Source organism: Diadema antillarum, unplaced genomic scaffold, assembly GCF_040938485.1.
Source record: "Diadema antillarum isolate AM-2024a unplaced genomic scaffold, OU_Dant_1.0 seq00001108_RagTag, whole genome shotgun sequence".
Lineage (NCBI taxonomy): Eukaryota > Metazoa > Echinodermata > Echinoidea > Diadematoida > Diadematidae > Diadema > Diadema antillarum.
Window position 1 is genome coordinate 329,679 of NW_027271924.1, and position 21,100 is coordinate 350,778.

Here is a 21,100-nt window from a genome sequence, read left to right on the forward strand (position 1 = left end):
AGTGAGTGAGGTCAACAGTAACATTTACACATCACCCAAGCAGGTTGATTTGTGTGTGTGTGTGTGTGTGTGTGTGTGTGTGTGCGTGTGTGTGTCTGTTTTAAACGTATTTTGTGTGCAATGTCCAATACGTTTAGTACTCCAGCAAGACAACAAGAAACCAAATAAATGGTAAGCAAGTAATGACAGATTTTACATGAGGTTCTTCTTACGTAAGGTCCGTTCTTCATAAATGCAGTGAGGGGAGAGAAAAGATAAGAGAGCGGGCAGGGTTTTGACTGACACTCCATTTTGCTTTGCTCAAGTTCTATGTTTATGCTCACAGGGGGCCTCTTGAAAATGGAGTGGTTTGGAAAGGCGCGAACCATTACATGATTGATTTCTTGGCTTTGATCTGCAGCCGTGACGATCATGGGAAAGTTGACGAAAGGGTGTTACATTAACGCTTTGGATAAATAATAAGAAAGCTCTGGGAAACAACAACAACAAAATCTCAGCGGACGACGGAGGAGGAAAAAGGATTGTCAGGGAGACAAGAGAAGATACTTAATGACATAAATGTTCAAACTATGCACAACGAGTCATAGAAAAGACGTGGGGAGCATGAGAAACGCGAAAGATAAAGGAATAAAATGAGGAACACGTCCGAAAGAAGCATGGCGTGAAAAAGCCATTCTTCAGTTTTGTGGCCCAATGTGATTGCCGATTCTGACAACCATATCAATGCACTGCGACGGGTGAAAACTCCGTACAGTTCTCTGGCGTGACTATTAATCATAATTAAATCGTCCTAAACGTACATTAATAATATCGTTGTGAATACTTACGGTTATAAACATTAAATTGGTGGAAATAGTGATATCGGTATCAATGGTAACAGTTATGACAATGCTAACTTACGTAATATTAGTGACGTTACGGGTACCTTTTAAACGATTGTAAATAAAACTGAAAAACATTTGAAAAACGGGGACCTTCGCGGAAAATGTTAGGACTTCGTCGGTATTAAATCCTTATTGTTTCAAGATTCTGGATGTACCCTCAGTAAAATGTCACAAGCTCTAACACCCTTAGAATGACATGCAAATATGATAACTTGACGAGAGACAGATGCTGATGTTTTTTCATATTACATGATTAGGGACTCCTGAAATTTGTCCACTTCTAAATTCATGGTTATTCTAACACTACCACAGAAAACATATTCTTTTTATACCAATTCAATGTAGTCTCATTTTCAAATAGAAAAAAAAATCCAATGGAGAAACAGTACACAGGACAAGCTGAAAATGGCAGCCACGCAATACCTTCGAGGCGAACCTCTTAAAGTATGGGTATCTTATTACGGAAATTGACACGATTGAGAGCGGAAAGGAGGCGAAGAGATCGAGACGTTACTTTGGTGAGACTTGAGTAGATTTATAACCGACGAAAATTTCCCAGCATTCCTCATTTCCATAACATTTTAATGACTCATACTCGTGATCATATGTAACCGATCACTGACGTCGACATCGATGTGACGAACAATGTCACTTCAAGTCAAATGTTGGCATTGAGAACACACACACACACACACAAAATAAAAATAAAAAAGAGAAGCTAAAAGCATAAGCAGTTTGCGTGGCATAGTCATAATGATCTATGGTGGGTCCTTCATCATTGAACTCCAAATTAGAATTTTCATATACAAGGTTGATACTTGGCCAGTTCCTCTAACTCCCCCCCCCCCCTCCCCGTGTAAAAATGTTTACTGACGGAAACATAAGCTTAGGAAGGATTCGTGAGAAAGGCGCCGTCAATCCCTCTTGATTAAAAACGTCATCCAAGCTATATCCAGCATGGACTTTCCTGCGAAGGGGGAGAAAAAAACACCAACTCTAAGTTTTGCCCCGTACCCTCGCTAAATGCGTGTAAGCTCCTCTGAGGTGAAATACAACCCAACTTCGAGCCTACTGCAAAGATGCCTAAATCCCACGCCAAATTGCTCTACTCTGGATCAAAAAGAAACAAAAAGAAGCCAAAAATATAGCTTGCATACTATTGGTTGGTTGGCACCACTCAGGCTAAACGGTGGGAGAAAGAAGTAAAAGCCCTCTCTATCCCCTCTATATACCGTATGGAAGATACCAAATAATCAGGTTCATATTATTATATCCTAAGCTATCAAACTTGATGTACAATTTCGTAATTTGGTATGCTCTTTTTTGGTACATTTCTGAGCGTTTATGTTATTGATTTCATACAAAATAGGCATGTGACATACAAAGTAAAGTGTTTGAAGTTGTTTATAAACATTACACTTACACACTAGCTGTGTTGAATGAATGTGATACAGTATAACAGAGATTTACCTACGCAGGTTAATGGTTGCCAAGCGAGATGTAATTTACCTTGATTTGTGGTATGACGCACTACGGCTTTGAGCATTCCCAAAGGTGAAGTATAGAAATATGATAATGTACAATATTGAACAAAAAAACACACATGCGAGCCCTCAGCATGCGGACCGGCACTCGCTACCACGCAAGATATTAATTGTTGTTGTTTTTTCCCTTTTATTGGCACGAAAGCAGAATTTGATCGCCATTATTACTCCTGTTTTTCCATTCTTCCAGCGAAGCTTGCTTAACCGAAACGTGCTCTTAGTGCAGGGCCTAGGTAAGATTAACTCTCTGGTTGATTTGCACTGGAATCCAGGTCGGCTCCCTTGGGCTAGCGGCGGTTTCAGCTCGCATTAAATTCCTCGGCAGTCCGCAAGGACCCTCAAAAATGGGTGCCAAAGTCCCGGATAAAACGTCATTACGCGGCAGATTATCGGCCACAGCCTTGAACGATTGAAACTCTTTGATCATTTTTCATTCTTATGTTTATTGAATAGAGAAGAATCCCAGACGCTCCGATTTCGTATTTGACGTGACTTTGGTACCGTAGATGCGCGATCCCCTGTCATTGAACCGTATTTGCGGTTCTCCGAGTAGCTTTGGGGATAGAACGTTTGCCCAAAAGTGCCGTAAGATGCGTGATAGTCCAGTATATTTAGCAGAATTTTATGGTCATAAGAGATGCGCTCGGCCGTATTTTCCTTAAATCCCGGTGACGGTGAAACGCCAACGATTTCGAACGCAGTGAGTCCTATTGTGAAATCAAGAGGATTGGTTTGTTCAATGCAAAGTTTTTTTTTTTTATCTTTGCTTTGAAAGTCAGTAATTGTCGCTTCGAAAACCCACTCAGTTAAGCTATTCCTTATGCGTTTAACAGTTCGTACGATTAGGTCAATCAGGCGATAAATGGCTATTTAGGAAATTGATGAAAATAGCCGCAACGGGAAAATTAAAAAAAAAAAAGAAGTTCTATTTGGTCACAGTGCTTGTTGATAGATCCTCGATGTTATGACATGCGACGCAAATGAAGTGCAGACCCTCACTTTCAACAGCTATAAACACGCATATACCTCAACTCCTAAAGGGGTCATCGGACGGAATAAAAAACGGGGATTACTTTACCTCGGTCTCCAAAGATGATTATCTGCAAACGCACGCCATTAACCATGTGCACTGTCCTCCAATGTACTCTTTACTAATTACCTATTCTGTGTTCGTTTGTTCGATTCTAAATTTTCCCTAAATAATGAGGTTGACATTTGGCGATTCATCGGCGCGTATGAGCTTTTTCTTTTGAAGTGCCAAGCCTCATTGGCAATCAGCTCATGTTATTGATTTGGGAAGCAGGACCCCCAGACTTTAAACAATGTTTGCCAGAAATGTTCACAAAGGTAGTTAAACCCTAGTCTGCGGATTATTCAAATTCTGATAGCCTAAATACGCGTGGCACATAGCGTATGCCAAAAAAAAAACAACATGGAGTAGTAAAGGAGCACAGACAGGCGAGTGGGCAACGTACACCTTGCTGCGTTTGTTTTTTGTCCGGAGACTAGATTTAAACTATGGATTTGATTTAAAGTGAAAACATAGTTCTCATAATATGCCTGCAGAACTGTCGATTTGAAATATACACTGAAGTGTACTCTCTGAAATGTACACAAATGCATAAGAAATTTGGGAAATAACGCCTTAATGGTACGACGTCAGTCAATGACGAAAATGCGAAATAATTACCCAAAAAAGCGGAAGTACTACCAATCTCTAAGCTTACCCGATCGTGATTGCTACGTAATGTTTTATATTCGGTTATATTGATTCCAAAAGATAGGGCCAAAACGGTATCTTTGCACGCAGTTTGCTCTGCATGCACGCGATTCAATATTGCCTGCTTGAACACGATTCAATCATCAGGTACTTGCAGGATCTACGTACCCACTTCTGAACGGGGAGGGCACTTCAGGAAGAAAAGTCGGGTACACCAACTCTTACCATTTCACACATTTCAAGATATACCACAAACCAAGCTATTAATCAAGCCAGCCAGCCTGGTCAGCCTGACAAGGTTCCTTGGTAGAGCTTTCCGATATATCGCAAGCACATTCCTAATGGCGGAAGATGAATTTAGAGTCCTTCCAAGTATAATATGTTTAGCTTTAAATCTATACCTTTGTGAAGTCGGGTCATGGACATGATAACGCGTTTGTGTACACGCCCGCGCCTGTGTGTGCTAAGTTAAGACTATAGTATCTTTGAAGGTGCATTATTGGATTCTTCGACCAAGCTGTGTAAGGCATAACAGATAGAGACACGTTGGTATCTTTTAGTCCAGAATTCTAAACACTTTACCTCCTTTTCTCTGACTTATACGACATCATTTCTTTTCTCTGCATCGTGTTCATAACGAGTCCAGGCATTATAGATATCCATTCGGCCTATCTGCCAATACACAAATATATGGGGTCAAAATCTAACCCATTGCCATGAGTCATTACCAGCCATTAAGTAGATAGTTTGGCTATCATATCGAACAACAACAGATGACAGCGCGAATGGAGTATCTGATGTTACAGATAACGTTAATAACTCATTGCTTCTTGGATCCAGTTATCTAGGTCTGCATCGCTGATGGGGGATTCTTATATATTTTGATAAGGACTGTACGGAACAACACCATTAGAAATAAGAGTTAATCATATCAAGACCATGCGGAGACTCGATCCAACTACAGGAGTTAAAAAGAAGCAACCCGGTCGTAATTCTATTAGTCAGGGGCTTTCGGTAGTCATTGTTGCGTTATTTTTATTTTACTTCTGATTCGGCCACACAGCATCGCGGAACGAAGGCCTGGTTTGGCTCCAATGAACCGTGACACGATGCGATTGGAGCTCATCTAAAAGCGACTTCTCCTGCATTTATTTCTCCTTCATGAACGCTGCGAACACTCCGTCTCAGTTCCCATGTTGGCCCCAGTGTTTGGTTTACCTTAGTGGTGACATTTCGCCGGGAGCACGTACCGAAAGTTGCGAAGTGCAAGCAACTGCCTTCTCCGGTATGGATACTCGAGCGCGAGACTGGAACATTCATCGTGGAATTGGATGTAATGGGTTGAGAGTTTGTGTTTTCGTCGCAAAGAGGTCGTCATGTTCCGCTTGGGTCATCATTACTTTGTAGCGTAGACCAATGATAAACACCAGAGTGTAAAGAGGTCCACTTAGATGGCTTAAATTTGATACCACAAGATTTTCTTTGTCTGTGTGTGTGTGTGTGTGTGTGTACGAGATTGCGATTTGCTTTCTCATACCTGAATCATTCAAGAGTTTCGGAAATGATGGGTAAGGCATTTTAGTTTGTTTTATGTTGCTTTTGTTTCGCCTCCTCTTCTTTTCAGCTTCTTGATGCAGCAGTGAAGTGTTCTGTCATCGCTTTTTTTTTTTTTTTTGCTTCTGCGACCCCTACATCACATAGAAAGAAATATTGGCATAACTGGCAAGCTGGTTATCCATGTGCACTCAGAGTAAAACATCTTGCTATTCATGTCGCATGCTAGGCCATGAGATCATGCAGCAGTATTTTTTTTCTTTTCTGAACGAGCGTATGCTTACTTTTCGTTTACGTTGTTCCTATTTGTCAAAAGTGAACCTCGACTGAACAGCTCGCGAGTTTGCAAAAATGGTCAACGCTGAACAAAGGGTAAATTCTACTGCCAGTGTGCACTGAGACACATTTATGGATACAAATCTTTAACATGCGAGACTGTATAGGGATTCAATGTTTTCTGTCCACATGGCACACGGGGAATTCCAATGTTCGTAATTGGGACGACATGGAGCACAAAAGAAACACTTTGATTCTCAACGTCATCATTGTGTGGGTTTTCCGTTCCCCTTCTTACACTCCTCTGAGTCAAACGCTCAAAATCACTTCACATACATTCAGGTTATTCAGATAAAGTTGTAGAAATGAATTGATCTGATCTAACGGCACTATCTAGATGGAATACTTGACTCTTTTTAAAGACACTGTTGTAGTAGTGTTATAGTATGAATGTCATTCATGTGGATTCAATGCGAAAAAGTAGCGAGAATTTCATTTCAGATAAGTTTTTTTTTTCGCGTTTTAGGACACAACATATACTATTGCATTAAGTTCATGTTTTTCAATATCCTCTGTATAAACACTGGTAATCGTGTTCTCACTCGGAGATGGGGTATATTGATTTCATCGCAAATGCAGAGAAATTCATAAGTGTACTTTCATTTTCTTGACGATATGAATGCACGTTTCCCATTTCCGCTTCACGTCTACAAACAAGCAGTTGGTGAATGATTCGAGTGTCAAAGGATTGTGAATCTTATCCATGCTTATTCAGAAGATTGAGCGTTTTAGTGTGATTTCATAATTCCACACCTGTCTTCTCTGACAAACAAGTTAACATCTACCTTAGATAACAGCGAATAGGACAATTAAACAAGCAATCACACATACACGCACACAGCGATTCGAGATCAAAGATAATAAAGTGGTGTAACCACTTACCAATATCTTAAGTGTTTGGAACTATTTTTAAGAGGCTTGAATACGAAATGTAAAATTCTTTGATGTTTCAAGATGTGATATACTAAATCAATGACATTTAAATGATGCTTAAAGAAGCCAAGACATTACTTAGTCCGGAGATGATTTTATCAACCCAGAATTGAACTCTGAATTCTCTCTTTGAGTATAGTCTGGAGTTACTTTCAATGAAGTTTGCTTGACAAACATAAAGAAAGTCACTTCATAATCTGAGCCGTTTTCTACGTCTTCCATTCACTCTGCACATCAAATATCAGCTGCAGTTGTACAAACGCTTCGAGGTGAAACTATTGGTAAGTTACAAATAATGTTGTATTGTGACGTAATATTGCCTAGTTCTTGTTCATCCAATAATTGTGAAGTGCCAGTGTCCTCGTTGTGTATGGCAATCACACAGTACAAACAGTGGCTTCCAATTTGTATCACACACACACACACACACACACACACACACACACACACATGTATATATATATATATATATATATATATATATATATATATATGTATGTATATATGTATGTATATACCATATTGCTAAGATGAAGTGTGCTGTGAATTACACGATAGTTAAAGTATAATAAAAACTACTAGACTTATAAAATTGCGTCACCTTCAGTCAAGAGCTACATAATATGATTTTCCTTTGAGTATTAATAGATCATCAATCAAAATTGTGAGAGTCGAAAGTTATATCATCTTTTCTGTCGTGACGAACTTTTTGAAATTGAATTCACCATTTTTTTTTTCCGGAAAAGGGAAAATTTTACGCATGAACATATTCGTATATAGTTCCTTAACTCAACTTCTGAAAGGGTTAACCAGAAATCCCTTTTGGATATCGTGTGCAGAAATGAGGCAAACTTAACTCCTTTGGCAAGAATAGACGCAAAGAAACAACTCAGTGAAATATATCCCTTCTGTTTAGGCAAACCCGCTTTAGGGCTTCAAATCTTGCTATCAATTTCAAGCGATTTTTTTTCCTTCATTTTCTTATAACCTTTTTTTTTTTGTTTGTTCACACGAACCTTGTCGTGGAAATTTATTGCAAGTGATGACGTCAGGACATAATTATGGATGACTCACCCCTCCCCTCTTCCCTTTGTTTGTGGTGAAAGCTCACACGGTTACTCTGCTTGGGATAAAAGTGGGGATAAAAATAACCGCACTGCAAGTGGCAACTTCTCTCTCCACCACATTAAACGAAGTGAACATCTAAAAGTTTACTGAACAATTACAGACCAAATGTCTCTATTGAACATTGCCATTTGCCAGCCTTGTAGGCTTTAGGCATCTTTTTATTATCTTTACCTCTAGATTTTTTTTCTTTGTCTCTTTTCGCACGCATGCACACATGCACGCACAAGTAGACACAATTTTCTTTCCCAACTTTCCGTCTCCCTCCACCCCTCTCTCACTTGTCTCTTCTAGAGACCAATTGATATTTTTCTGCAAGAGTGTCTTGTTTTACACACACAAAAAGGATCAATGTCTTTCACTATTCAAACGTTAAATTTAATGGTGTTTAGATTCCTGCCAATAACTAATTGCGTAATTTTATTCTCCTGAATGCCTAACATTAAAATTAGATAGATTCTTTCAACTCATTCATTCTGATTGAGAATTTTTTTTTATTAAGATGCAGAAGGAGTTTCAAGACGCTATAATACAAATCTCCAGATTTGCCTCCTCTCACCTTTATCAATCAGATCTTGCTTGTGCAACACCCATCATTTTTAATGATCAAAAGATTACAGCCTATGCATGCATGGAAAATGTCCTGGTAGAAGCATCCCTGTCCTGCAAAATAATACAATCTTAATTGGTCAACGTGACACAGTGCGTCGTGATTCAGGCTTTACCGTAGTACTTCTGTAGTCGAGGCCCTCGATCCGTTGCCTTACAAGTCTGGATTAGTACACTTGTATGATACGCGTAATTACATTGGTTTGAATATCTAAAATGTGGTTCTGTGAAACATGCTGACGAGCTATTTGATTACCGCATAATCTTATTACTCCTAACGTTCGTTTCAACATTGAATATAAAACAGTAACCATGGTAATGTTGCATTTATCTGCACTTAAAGAAAAATGTCTACATGTGATTAATCCAATCTTTAAATTATCGTGGAAGTTATCATGGAAGCCCCTAGCAAAAAAAAAAACACACAAACAAAAAACAAACAAACAGACAACAACTAAAGGCTTATCCACAGACGTCCCTATACTTCTTGAGACAGCAGAACAGAACAGACACGAGCTAATTTCAAAAAGAATGTCTTCAATTTTCCCCGGAATTTTGCACGCACGACAACAGCTCTGCCATCAGCCCTGCACTGGTTGAATTTTGCGTTTGACTTTTACACCGCTTTTTATATAGTCAAGTGTGGCTGTTTATGCTCCCCTTCTTCTGGAAATGAAATGTTTCAACTGTTAATAGTCTTCGCCACTTTGTCGATTGTTATAGCACTGTGACGATATTGCTGATGCTGACAGTTTGGCCCATCCGTGCTTTGTTTTGTTTTGTGCGGTGTTTTTTTTTTTTGTGTGTGTTCTCCTTTTTACTCTGTAAATTGTACACTTATTATGTAGTGCTAACAAAACAATAAAATAGAATGGAAAATGAAAAATTTTGCGTAAAGACGAAGAAGTTATATAGATAAGAGAGTCTTCGATATGTACTAAACACAGACAAACTGGAAGAAGTTTGTCAAAATCAGACATGGTTGATGATGATGATGATGATGATGATACTACTACTACTACTACTAATAATAATAATAGTAATAATGATGATGATAATAATAATAATGATGATGATAATAATAATAATAATAATAATAACATTATTATTATTAATAATAACAATAATTATAGTAAGAAGGATATGAAACCGGAAAATCTTCTATGTTTCGATCCAAAGTGATCTACTTTGACAAATTAGCTGAGGTGGGCGGATCCCATGAACTCTCAAATCTCCCAGTGATATGTCAAAAGTGATACCATAAAATGTTGATTTTTGCTGTCGATTGATTAATAAAGAACATCCCTCTCCAGCTGAAATGTCATAACAGATAATTTGCTTTTTGCAACACATAATAACATTCCTTGATATGACAAAATACTTTGTTTTTTATTTCATGTCAGATCATTAAAACAAAATATGTTTGAGTTAATTTTGAAATTCATAAGGCCAAAGGATCAACACCTCGTCTGTTTGTATAATTATATGATTAAAACTAATACAATTTTTTTTTGTGTGTGTATGCAAGCTAGTGAATTAAAGAAAAAATACTAGCACTTTTTCCGTCTGTTTTTACCCTCTATTTCAAAACAACCTTGAGCATGAAGTGGAATTGTACTCACATATGATTTACAGTTACTGTAAATCATATGTTAAAATTGTCCCGTGTTGACATAACATAATGATAGTTTTCAAAACCTACCACAAACTTTCCTAACATCTTGCAATCATGATTGGAGCGTTGCTGCTTGGGACAGAAGATACCTAATGTCCTAATTCTACATCCCGCCCAGCATGCAAATCAGTTTAAGGAAGACTTTGGCGTTGCACTTTTCACCAACAGGTAAACCGTTTTCCCCGAGTGTCGTGTCCCGCGCATTTTATGTCGTGTTTGTCATGTCAACACCTTGCACTTTGCCAGTTGTGCGTGACGTATGTCTGTTTGATGTAGGTGGCACTTTAAGCAAAGAGTACTAGTATTGAGTGCCGGTGTGTGCAGGTCTCTCTAGTTTGTGAGAATTTTTCTCTCTATGTCCAAGGGATGAGCGTTGTTTTTCTGTTCTAGTATCATTCTTTGCTAAAAATGTGAAATCACTTGGATCATGTGCGAAGTTGAAAGACAGGTTTTGACAAATATGCGATCAGAAGGGGTCATCCCAAGAGACCGACAGCACCCACGAGTCATATGGCCCACGAGTTCGACATTGAAAAAGAAATGAGCCCAGGAGTTCGACACTAGGCAAATAAGGCTTATGAGTCCGACATTAGGCAAACAAGGCCCACAAGTCCGACTCTAAGCAAAAGATGGTACATGAGTCCGACACTGGGTAACAAGGTCCACGAGTTCGACATTCATGACATTACATCATGGGGCTTAATGTGTCGATCTCGTCGGTCTTTTTCGCTCAGTTTCGAACTCGTGGGCCTTGTTCGCCTAGTGTCAGACTCGTGGGCTTTATTTGCCTAGTGTCGAGCTCATGGGCTGTATGATTCGTGGGCTGTAAGACTCTTGAGCTGTATGGCTAGTGGACTGTATGACTCAAGAGTGTCGAACTCGTGACGCGCACCCGATCACAATTTGTGTCGGTCAGTAATGTTTGTTACTTTCGTTAATTTTCGAGTAATAATGATGGTACAAATGTCACTTCAGTGTGAGAAATGACACAACATTCACCTTCGACAAGAGACTCGTGTATCCCTGTGATTTTCAGAATTATAATTGGGCCTTTAAAACTTGTCATGACCGTTTTCTGCGCATGCTTAATCCGTCACCACGAAATCAATATTCACATGTGCAGCATTTACAACTGGAACGAGACACAAGAAGAATGGCTGTCGAACTACTTTGAATTCTAAGCTCTATTTGTTTGATCTGATTCAGCCAGTTGTATATTTTATGGGACATTTAACGCTGACCACTCGAGTGGAACATCCGGGCGATGCGATGCGGTATGAACTACCATAATGCGTCTGGAGCGGATGGTGCGTTTCTGCTGAACGACATATATCACTTCATCATCGTTTCCAAATAGGGTGGAAGTGAAATTAGATGACAGATATGACCTTTTATTTGTTGGATGAATATCAGATGAGAGATCTGCGAACCTGAATCAGCAAAGGACAGCCATGACTGGGAGCGCAGTTCGAACGGAAGCCAAATACTTGGTAATCGTCAAAGTGAGTTATTAACAGGTGTGTCGATCCTTTTAATAGGCAAACAGAGCAGGCGTCTCCCTCGGCTATTTTGGCTCGCCCTCCTAATTTGCCCCGCCGAGCTCAAGAAGTGCAAACCATTCACAAGATCTGCGTAAGAGGCATTCATTTTGTTTTTGTGTTTTCTTTTTCTCTTTCTCTTGCTGTGTTGTCGGCTTTGATGCTAGTTGGAAATTGGTTGGAAGTTGCCGTTCCCGTTGTTTTCATTTCTACGCAAGTGGACAACGCCGCGAAGCACACTAATGAGTGTCGTTCCGGCAGGTTGCCCGAGGTATTCGTTTTTCAGCTTGACCCAAATTTGACGTTGGCCGCTGAACGCCTAGTGGCCCGATGAATACGTGAGTGGCAGAATCATCGTGTCATCTAAACCTTGCAGCAAAAAGGTTACACTGTCTGTTAAAGATTCTCGCCAAACAATCAGCGTCAACATTCACTGCAGATATGCGGTAAAACCTACCGGCGGAAGTCGTTACAAGCGGAACACAATGTACTTCACAATCATGTATTGATGATCGCCTCCTGCGGCTCTACTAGGCGCATTTGATTTTCCCGCGGAATGTCTTGTGCGCAACATAAGCAAATGACTTTCATTTTTTTTTTAAATAAAACTTCCTGAGTGTATCACGTGACCCGTTTCGTGTTGTTTCCATTTTCATCAATGGCTTTAATAAACAAAACGTTATTCTGTTTTTGTTTTAGAACTGAATCTCAAAAAGCCTATCGACGCTGGCCTTGAAAGTTATACTGTATCTTTTGAGCAGCTTTTTAGGCAGTGAACATTTACTTCATTTCATTTCATTTCATTTCATTTATTTTCAGTTTCAGCAAAGGGATATACCTATTCTACTATTATATCGAAATAAATTATAGACACAGAATAAATTGTGAAGTCTGCCCTTTTGAGATCGCATTCTTGCCGAAGGAATGGGGGGGGGGGGGTGAGAAAGAGTCATGTGTTGAGTTTGAAATGGATCATTCTTGACTGGGAAAGGAAATTGCTGATGAAAAGTAACAAGACTGTGTCTTATGTGACTTACAGTCTCTCTTTTTGAAGCACATGAATGAAAAAATAAAAAAATCTTGATGAAAAAGGGATTCGAAATGAATTATCTCCCTTTGCATTCAATCAGTATTACATCCGAGAGCAGCTTCAGGACACATCTCTTCCGCCGCTGGAATAATTGCATTAATACAACCAAAACGAAGTTTCCCGTGCCCTGGTACTCTGCAGATATGCTGATGCCCGTGTAATCAATGAACAATACTCACATATACAAATCCGCTCTTTCTTTCTTATCCCTTGTCTAGAATGCATACGTGCTTTTTGCTGTTGTTGTTGTCCTTGTTGTTATCTTCATCTGAGCCCTTCGCATATTTTCCCTCACCGCTTGGATAAGGTGTTCCCTTCCCGTTCACAGTGAGCAGTCACACACACCATCAGCTGGCGCGTGCGTCTCATGATGCGTACAGATCATAACCTTCGGCAGGTTCACTGGGGAATCAGTCTGTTTTACGTCTAATTTAATGCAATCCTCCTATCCTTTCTCAGTTGATGAAGCCTGGGCGAGGCGGATCCGCTTAGGGGAAAAAACCCAAAGAGAACAAACTAATGACAGAAACAAAATCCCCGACGTTGCAGTACTTTACACTTCTGTGACATCACTGAAGAAGAGGCCCTCATTACGATAGAGGGTTGTTTCGTTTATCCCTGCTGGCATCAGCAACATTAAAGGCCGTGTTTGATGATGTTCCTTGCCATAAGCAGCGTGCAGGCCGTGGCCTGACACTGTGTGAAAATGATGAAGCTATGAATGAGAGTGGTCGGAAATCGTTGTTGCACATTTCGGAAAAAAAAAAGAAGTGTCTAGGTGACCAGAATTATCATGCTCATTTCTTTCTCCGCAGGTAGGAATATTAGAAAAGAATTGCTCAAAAAAAACCCCCCAACAACAACAATTAAAACTCTAGCACGGTGATATGTGTAGGTAGATTTCTTGGTAGTAATAGCATAATCTTCAAAACGTTTTGAAAACTCTTTTTTTTTTGACGTCGTTAAAGTAAAGTTAATAGCTTTTCTTAATTATTATAATTGAACTACGTCTTTAACAACAACGTAGCGTCAAAAACAGTGCAGAGATTCTGAGACGCAAATACAGGTGGAAATTAATGTTGTGTATATATCAGGTTGTTTCTTCCTTTTGCGTATCTTTTCTTTGTCGCTGCATTTAATAGGCCTGTATCAGGTTGCATTTATGTGCATCTGCAATGTAATTCAATCCCTGTTCTGTTAAGTTAAACTCCATTCTGTGCAACATCGCATTACTTATTTCTTTGTCGTGCGGTGGAAATTACCAGAGACTCGAACCCCAAGCATCTCTCAAGCTGGACCTCCTGGCAAACAGGAGATTCAGCAGTTTGTGATGTCATCTGAGGAAAACGATATACAGGAAATTAAAAGAATGCCACATAATTATTTTCACTTTTGTAGCACAATGAAAGAGCATGACTTACTTCTTTCAGAAGGCAGGGGGAATAAATTTCCCCTTGACATATATCAAAACCAAGTCGAGGGAATGCGTACTTTTCATTGATTAAAAAACAAAACAAATTTGGTGGAATTCTTTTCAGTTTTTATGTCGTTGTCCTGCGATGACGTCCCGAACTAATTTAGTCTTCTCATGCAGCAACAGTGGCACCGAATTTTTAAAAGAAAATTATACCTTTTGAACGCATTTTTCTTAAACATCGCAGATGTGTTTTACTAATATTGCTGCATTCACTCAATTCACATAATTATATATCATATATATATATGTATATTTGGGCTTCATTCCCTTTAAAGTGAGGCACACAGGTAAAGCGGGAGAACGAGAGATTTTTTTTGCAAAAAAGATAAAACCCTAATGCAGGAAATCTCTCATCGAAAGCGGGGGAATAGGAGTCTCAGAAATACTACACAAAGATAATCCACCGGTAATGTTCGCAAATGAATCATTATTTTTGCAAAATCAATTCCATTTTTTTTTTATCGGCAATTAGATATCTGCAGTTTGTTAAACAATCAGCATGAAAACAAAATAACACCCAATTGCATGTCTTATTCATCGTACAATCATATTTACTATTACGTACGGTTCAATATTACGTAGCTGGATGAATAAATCATATTGCTATCCGGATATACGTATCTATAAAAGCTGTTTGTGGGTTTCGGCACTTCACAGATCATCAATATTAATGTTTGTCATGGCAATCAACCAAACGGAGTGGGCAATTAGTCAACACTGCTCCATACATGTTTTCACGTGATAAGTCCAGGGATCCTGTTGTAAAGGTTGCGCCAGCGCATCAGTTGATACAGAATGTGTTAGGCATGAGGAATGTAATTCAATAGCACTCTGGCCAAATTTTCTCTATTAACATATGGAATTTTAAGAGGGAGATGCGGAGAGTGGGGGTGGGGGGGGGTGGGGGTAAGTGATGGAAGCGAAATGGAGATGGCTGAGGATTATTCTATCGATGAGGCCACTAATTTCTGCCTGACCGCGCTCACGTGGGTGTGAGGTGTCTAAATACTTCAGGAATCCGATCGCTGTCGAAGACGGGAAACCTCTGGGGGCAAGCTCTGGCCGAGACTTGGGCAATCACCTGTCACAGGGCCGAGCAAGCTGGACTCGCCCCGGCTTGAGCCCTGACGTGGAAGGATATATAAGAAAACACCTTGTTCGCCTTTTTTCTCACTCGCTTTTTTTTTTTCTTTAACACCTTCATCTCGTCTACTCTACGTCTACTGCCTATATACTGTACCGTAACCCTCTCTCCACCACCGTGAACTTACACGGGAAAACTGGATCACCGAATTGAACATATCAAAAGCTTAGTGACTGATAGTAATTTTAGATCAGAGAGTAAGCTGAAAAATATAAATATATATGATGTAATCCCATTTTCTTTGCTCATTTTATTCAATTTATTACACACAAGGGAAACAAGAATTGAGAGTATAGAGTCCGTCGCACACCTAATTTATGTCGCATATATATATATATATATATATACATGATGTAGATAATATATTATTTATACATTATTTGTTTTATATATATATATATATATATAAATATATACGCACTCATTAATATTCATATTGTATAATTATGTGTTTATATAAAACGTTACATTGTAAAAAAATGGCCTGCATTTAAATCCCACTTGAATGTACAAATGTCATATTGTATACTTTCGTCGGAAATAAGATGAAATTAAATAAATGAAATAAAGATATTCAGCAGACAATACATGATGTAGGGTTAAAGTCAATGGAAGAAAAATGAACAGAAGTCTTTCTCTCAATTTCATGACCCAGCTGCAACCCCCAAAACTGATATTCCATGACGTGAATGCCTTCGTCCGTATGGCAAGCCTTTTAATATTTAATCCTATTTCTTGATAGCAAGAATTCGACTTCTTGATATCAAGAATTCATTTCTTGATATCAAGAATTGCCATTGGTTAACAACACAAAATCATTTCTTGATTTCAAGAATTCGACTTCTTGATATCAAGAATTCGATTTTTTAATATCAAGAATTCGATTTTTAGATATCAAGAAATGAATTCTTGATATCACGAATTCAATTCTTGATATCAAGAATGAATTCTTGATATCACGAATTCAATTCTTGATATCAAGAAATGAATTCTTGATATCAATAAGTCGATTTCTTGATATCAAGAATTCGATTTCTTGATATCAAGAAATGAATTCTTGATATCAAGAAATAGGATTAAATGTTAAAACGGCTTGCCATACGTCCGAGGCAAAGTTTTCCTCTTGTTTCCCGCTTTCCTTTCAGCTTCTTGGAAAACACGCCAGAAATCAAGAGATTGAAACGTCAACGAGGCCATTCTAAATAGTGTATCGCTATCAAGAATATGATCCGTCTAATTGTATATCCCCTCGGGAGTTGGCTTACATGTCATCAATTTCGCGATCTGTGAACGCGAGCTGTTTTTATTCATGCCGTCAAAGCTTCGTTCTTTCACTTCCTCGGGGCCAATGGGATAAAAAGTAAAGCGTTACAAGACAGGAGTCAAACATAATCCTCTCCTACCAAATTAACCAGGCAAACTAACCAATTACGGGAAAGCACGTGAGATTACGGGGTCTTGGCTTCCAAGGCGGATGATGGTATTATAGAGCGACTGCAAGTAACTTGCAAAAGTCTCACATTTGGGATGGAGAGGTCCAATCGCATTTCGCAAACGTTCACTGTTTCATTTCATTTCATTCCGTATCATTTCATTTCCTACACAGTGCAATTACAGTGTACCATTTACGTACACAAGTTTTAACAAAATAACCGCAACATTATTAAAAAAAGAGCTACTTAACGTAAATAAGATAATAATAATAATAATTGTTTTGGATATAAACTCCAAATTTTATTGTCCAAGAATGGAAATTCATTTTGCCCAATTGATCGTGGGCCCGGCAGCCACTGAGCAGCGCCAGATCGACGTTGCTCTAACCTTTTCAACTGTTGAACGGCAAACAAGGCAGCAGCAACTCCCATCTTTTAACGTCTTTTGGTATGACGCGGCGGGGTTTGAACCCACGACCTCCCGATTGTGAAGGCAGCCGCTCTACTCACTGAGCCAACACATCGGTTGCTAAGAACACCATGACTTTTATAACTGTACCACAACAGAGTTAGAAATGAGGGGCACTGCTGAAATGCAGGGCTTGTAAAAAATAGAAGTGGAAAAAGAGGACAGAAAAGAAAACACACTCACACACACACACACACACACACACACACACATACACACACGAGGCAGCTCTCTTATCGGAAAGAATAAGCACGGGACGAATAATAGGAAGAGACTACAGAGGACAGGGGAAAGGAGGGCGAAAGAGGAGGAGTTGAAGGGTCAACACCAAGGCACGCAAGGCACGATAGAGCTTTTCGAGGTATAAAGGAGATTGAGTTTTTAGATAAATTAGTCGTAGCGTCATAAGATCCAATACTTTGGGGATGTCATTGACCAACCGAGTGTTCGAACAGGACAATTAGCAAGCTTTAGATCTGCGACGCGAACACTAAGACGACACAACCTCCCGGGTAGACAATGGGAACAGCTGTCACGCGCATGTGCAGAACATTGTTTTAGGCCTAATTGGCGTCATCTTAGCTTTCGCGTCTCAGATCCAAAGCTTGCTATTGTCAAGAAAAATAGGAAACTTAGTTTTGCCCGACAACCCTGAACAATGATATTATGAGATTTATGTTTGTGGTTGAGCATGTTCCACAACGTTCATCCTAAGCAACAAGCTTATATTTACGTATATTAGAGACATAACTTTGACTCTATCGCTGATGACGGACACAATATATTCCGAACTTACACCCACCCAATTTCCATTCGTATTCCTTCACCATTATGATAATACACACACATACACACCTACACCGCTACACACTCATACACAGACATAGGCAGACAGATAGACAGACAAACAAGCACATACAGACACACGTCATTGCTCCACGGATGTTGCTTTCAGTCGGAATGAGGATTACTTTTAAAGTTTTGAAAGCATACAACTGCCATGATAGCAACAAAAGGCCACAACTAAAACCAACACATATGACCGTGCAAGAAGGCGGATGATTTTATCTCGAGTGATGAAAAGTGCATTGATATTTCAACAGTAGCCATGATAAGCAAACTGGTTGGAATTCAGAATCGCCAAATGGTTTGGATACTGCCATCATGATTTGATATATCAACGGTGACTGAGTCCGCCATTAGTTGGGTATGCAACCAAAGTATCAAACACAATTTAAGACACGCTGAACCTGAAAAATATCCTCGCATTATGAAATCATACATCATGGGCAACTGATTTAAGGGGAGGGGTGGCGGAGGGGCGGGCGAGACGGTAACAATATGACTCGCGTGTAATCATATCAATTTTCGCGCTCTCAAGAACAAACAGCCTTAAGAGTGTGCGTCGGAGAAAGGGCAAGAGAGCGTTAATTTCAAAATCAAATTTGAGTTTGCGAGTGAGCTCGCCAAAGCTCGCACAAAATGTAAACTGAAAGTCTATACCCGAGCAGTACTCCTTAAGGGCAGTGATTTGAGTATCACGCGCTTCTCAAGTCTGAGAACGACAGCGCGGCATTTGCCCCGCATACTTTTAGGTAAAAATCAATCGAATTCCCACCGACTACAGCAAATTTAACGTGAAGAGGAAGAGGCGTGAATTCACACGGAGACATTCTGTATAACAGTCACAAAAGTGTTCGTGCACTAACGTATTCACTTGGAGATCGAGCTTACTAAACCGTAACCATCGCTCCAGAGACCTAGATATCGGCATGCCAGCAGGGTGGCAAACACAAAACCTGTTTCGTGGTTGTTGTTGGCAAACATTACTGCAGTGCCTCTTTCCATGAAAATTGTCACGTGAAAGTGTTGGTTTTTCCTTCTTTTTTTTTTGGTACAGATTGTGAGAACAGATCGAAGCACACTGATATGTGTGATGGCCAGGCATGGTCTTAAACTCATAAACTAATTCTTTTCACAGAAATACTGATGTACTTTATTCCTGTCCTTTTGATATTTTTTGTGTCTGAAAATACCCAAATGATATGGGAATCAAAAATAGGATTTTGGTCCAAATAACTGCAACTCAGTTGATGTTATAAAAAAAGAACATTGCAGACATGTCAGAAAGTCAATGCGAACTACTGTAACTCTATGTGTCGTTTCGATTTTACATGTTCTCCGAGAACCTTATATAATCAGAAAGTTAGTGTGCGTGAGTCCACGTAGAGAAATGCGTGGATCCCTGATAGCAGTGCTTTTATTCCATTTCGATTCGGGAATCCAACTCTCGAAGGCTTGTACAGCGTAGAGGTATACGTTCTCCTTCACTCATCGTTCAGCAGACAGCAATCGATATCTGTCGAAACTGCAGTATATAAAGTAAGAATAGGAATGAATACAATCTCTCCACTCTATATGCCAAAAGATTGTAAGTTACGCTCCTAATGCTTTCTTTCATCGTCACAATAGCAGCGATCAAAACGATGATTCTTTCTCTATTTTTCTTCTTTTTTTAGTTGGCTTTTGATATGTATCGCACATGTACGGAAAAAGATACAGGGAACCTGAAAATTGTTTATCCTGGACGTGTGCTTGCTAAAGGGGCTGCGACCGCGATTGTATCTTCATCAAAACTAGGTTACCAGTATATTTCTGTCGATTGTAAATTGTGTAATCACAATGCGTGAGCGTATAGACGCTGATTATAATCCATATTCAAATATGTATATATATATATATATATATATATATATATATATATATATATACTTATATGTATATCCATACTCATACATTTTGCCGCTATCTAAACTAGATATGGAAAGAGCGGAGGTTTCATTTTCACAGCAGTCAAAAATCCTTGCTGCCGGCATTGATACTCCACCTGATCTGACGTGTGCGACTCAAATTGCCTAAAATATTTCCGTATCCGGAATTCGAAGAGATAAAACCGGCCACAATTTAAACGACGACACTATCAGTAGACAGCATTGACAAGGGGGACAAGGTCACCACCAACATGCATTTTATCATGATGGCGTTGTCCTCGGAGAACCAAAGGGATGTGAAGCGCAGATTTCAAACCAAGTCTCTGCGAAGTATTATGAAAGATTGAAAACATGAACAGCAAGGGATTGCATTCCAGTTGTTGCCTGCAGGGCCTGAGCGTCACAGATCACGGCATGGTGCATCACATTGCAGACAGTATCATATTTGAAGTGTTTGATCGCGAAACAATTCAACTCTATTTCGGTCTTAATCTGAAATATTTTCGATTTAAACTGCCAAAGAATGAAGAAAGTGATAAGAAAGTATGTGATTTTGTAATAATGAATAGAATATTCCTTCTTATGTATCAAAAGAGGTATGACTGGAAAGGTTATATGTTACAGTGATGATGGACTCACTTTAAAGTACTTAGAAATGGCGCTTTACCTGTTTTGATTTAATTTGATTTGATTTGATTTGATTTATTCTCTGTATGCCATTTCTTTACAAGGCCAACTCTTTGCAATTTCATAAGCATTGCACAAATATGGCAAAACACAAACTTTTCATACATGTTG

At 39.2% G+C, this 21,100-nt stretch overlaps 1 protein-coding gene across 1 annotated transcript in view; it reads left to right on the plus strand.

Annotated features, from left to right (window-relative positions):
- The window catches only part of LOC139743817 (uncharacterized), a 94,344-nt gene that overhangs the window by 44,807 nt on the left and 28,437 nt on the right, over positions 1-21,100 (plus strand). The gene's annotated exons all lie outside the window — the stretch shown is intronic.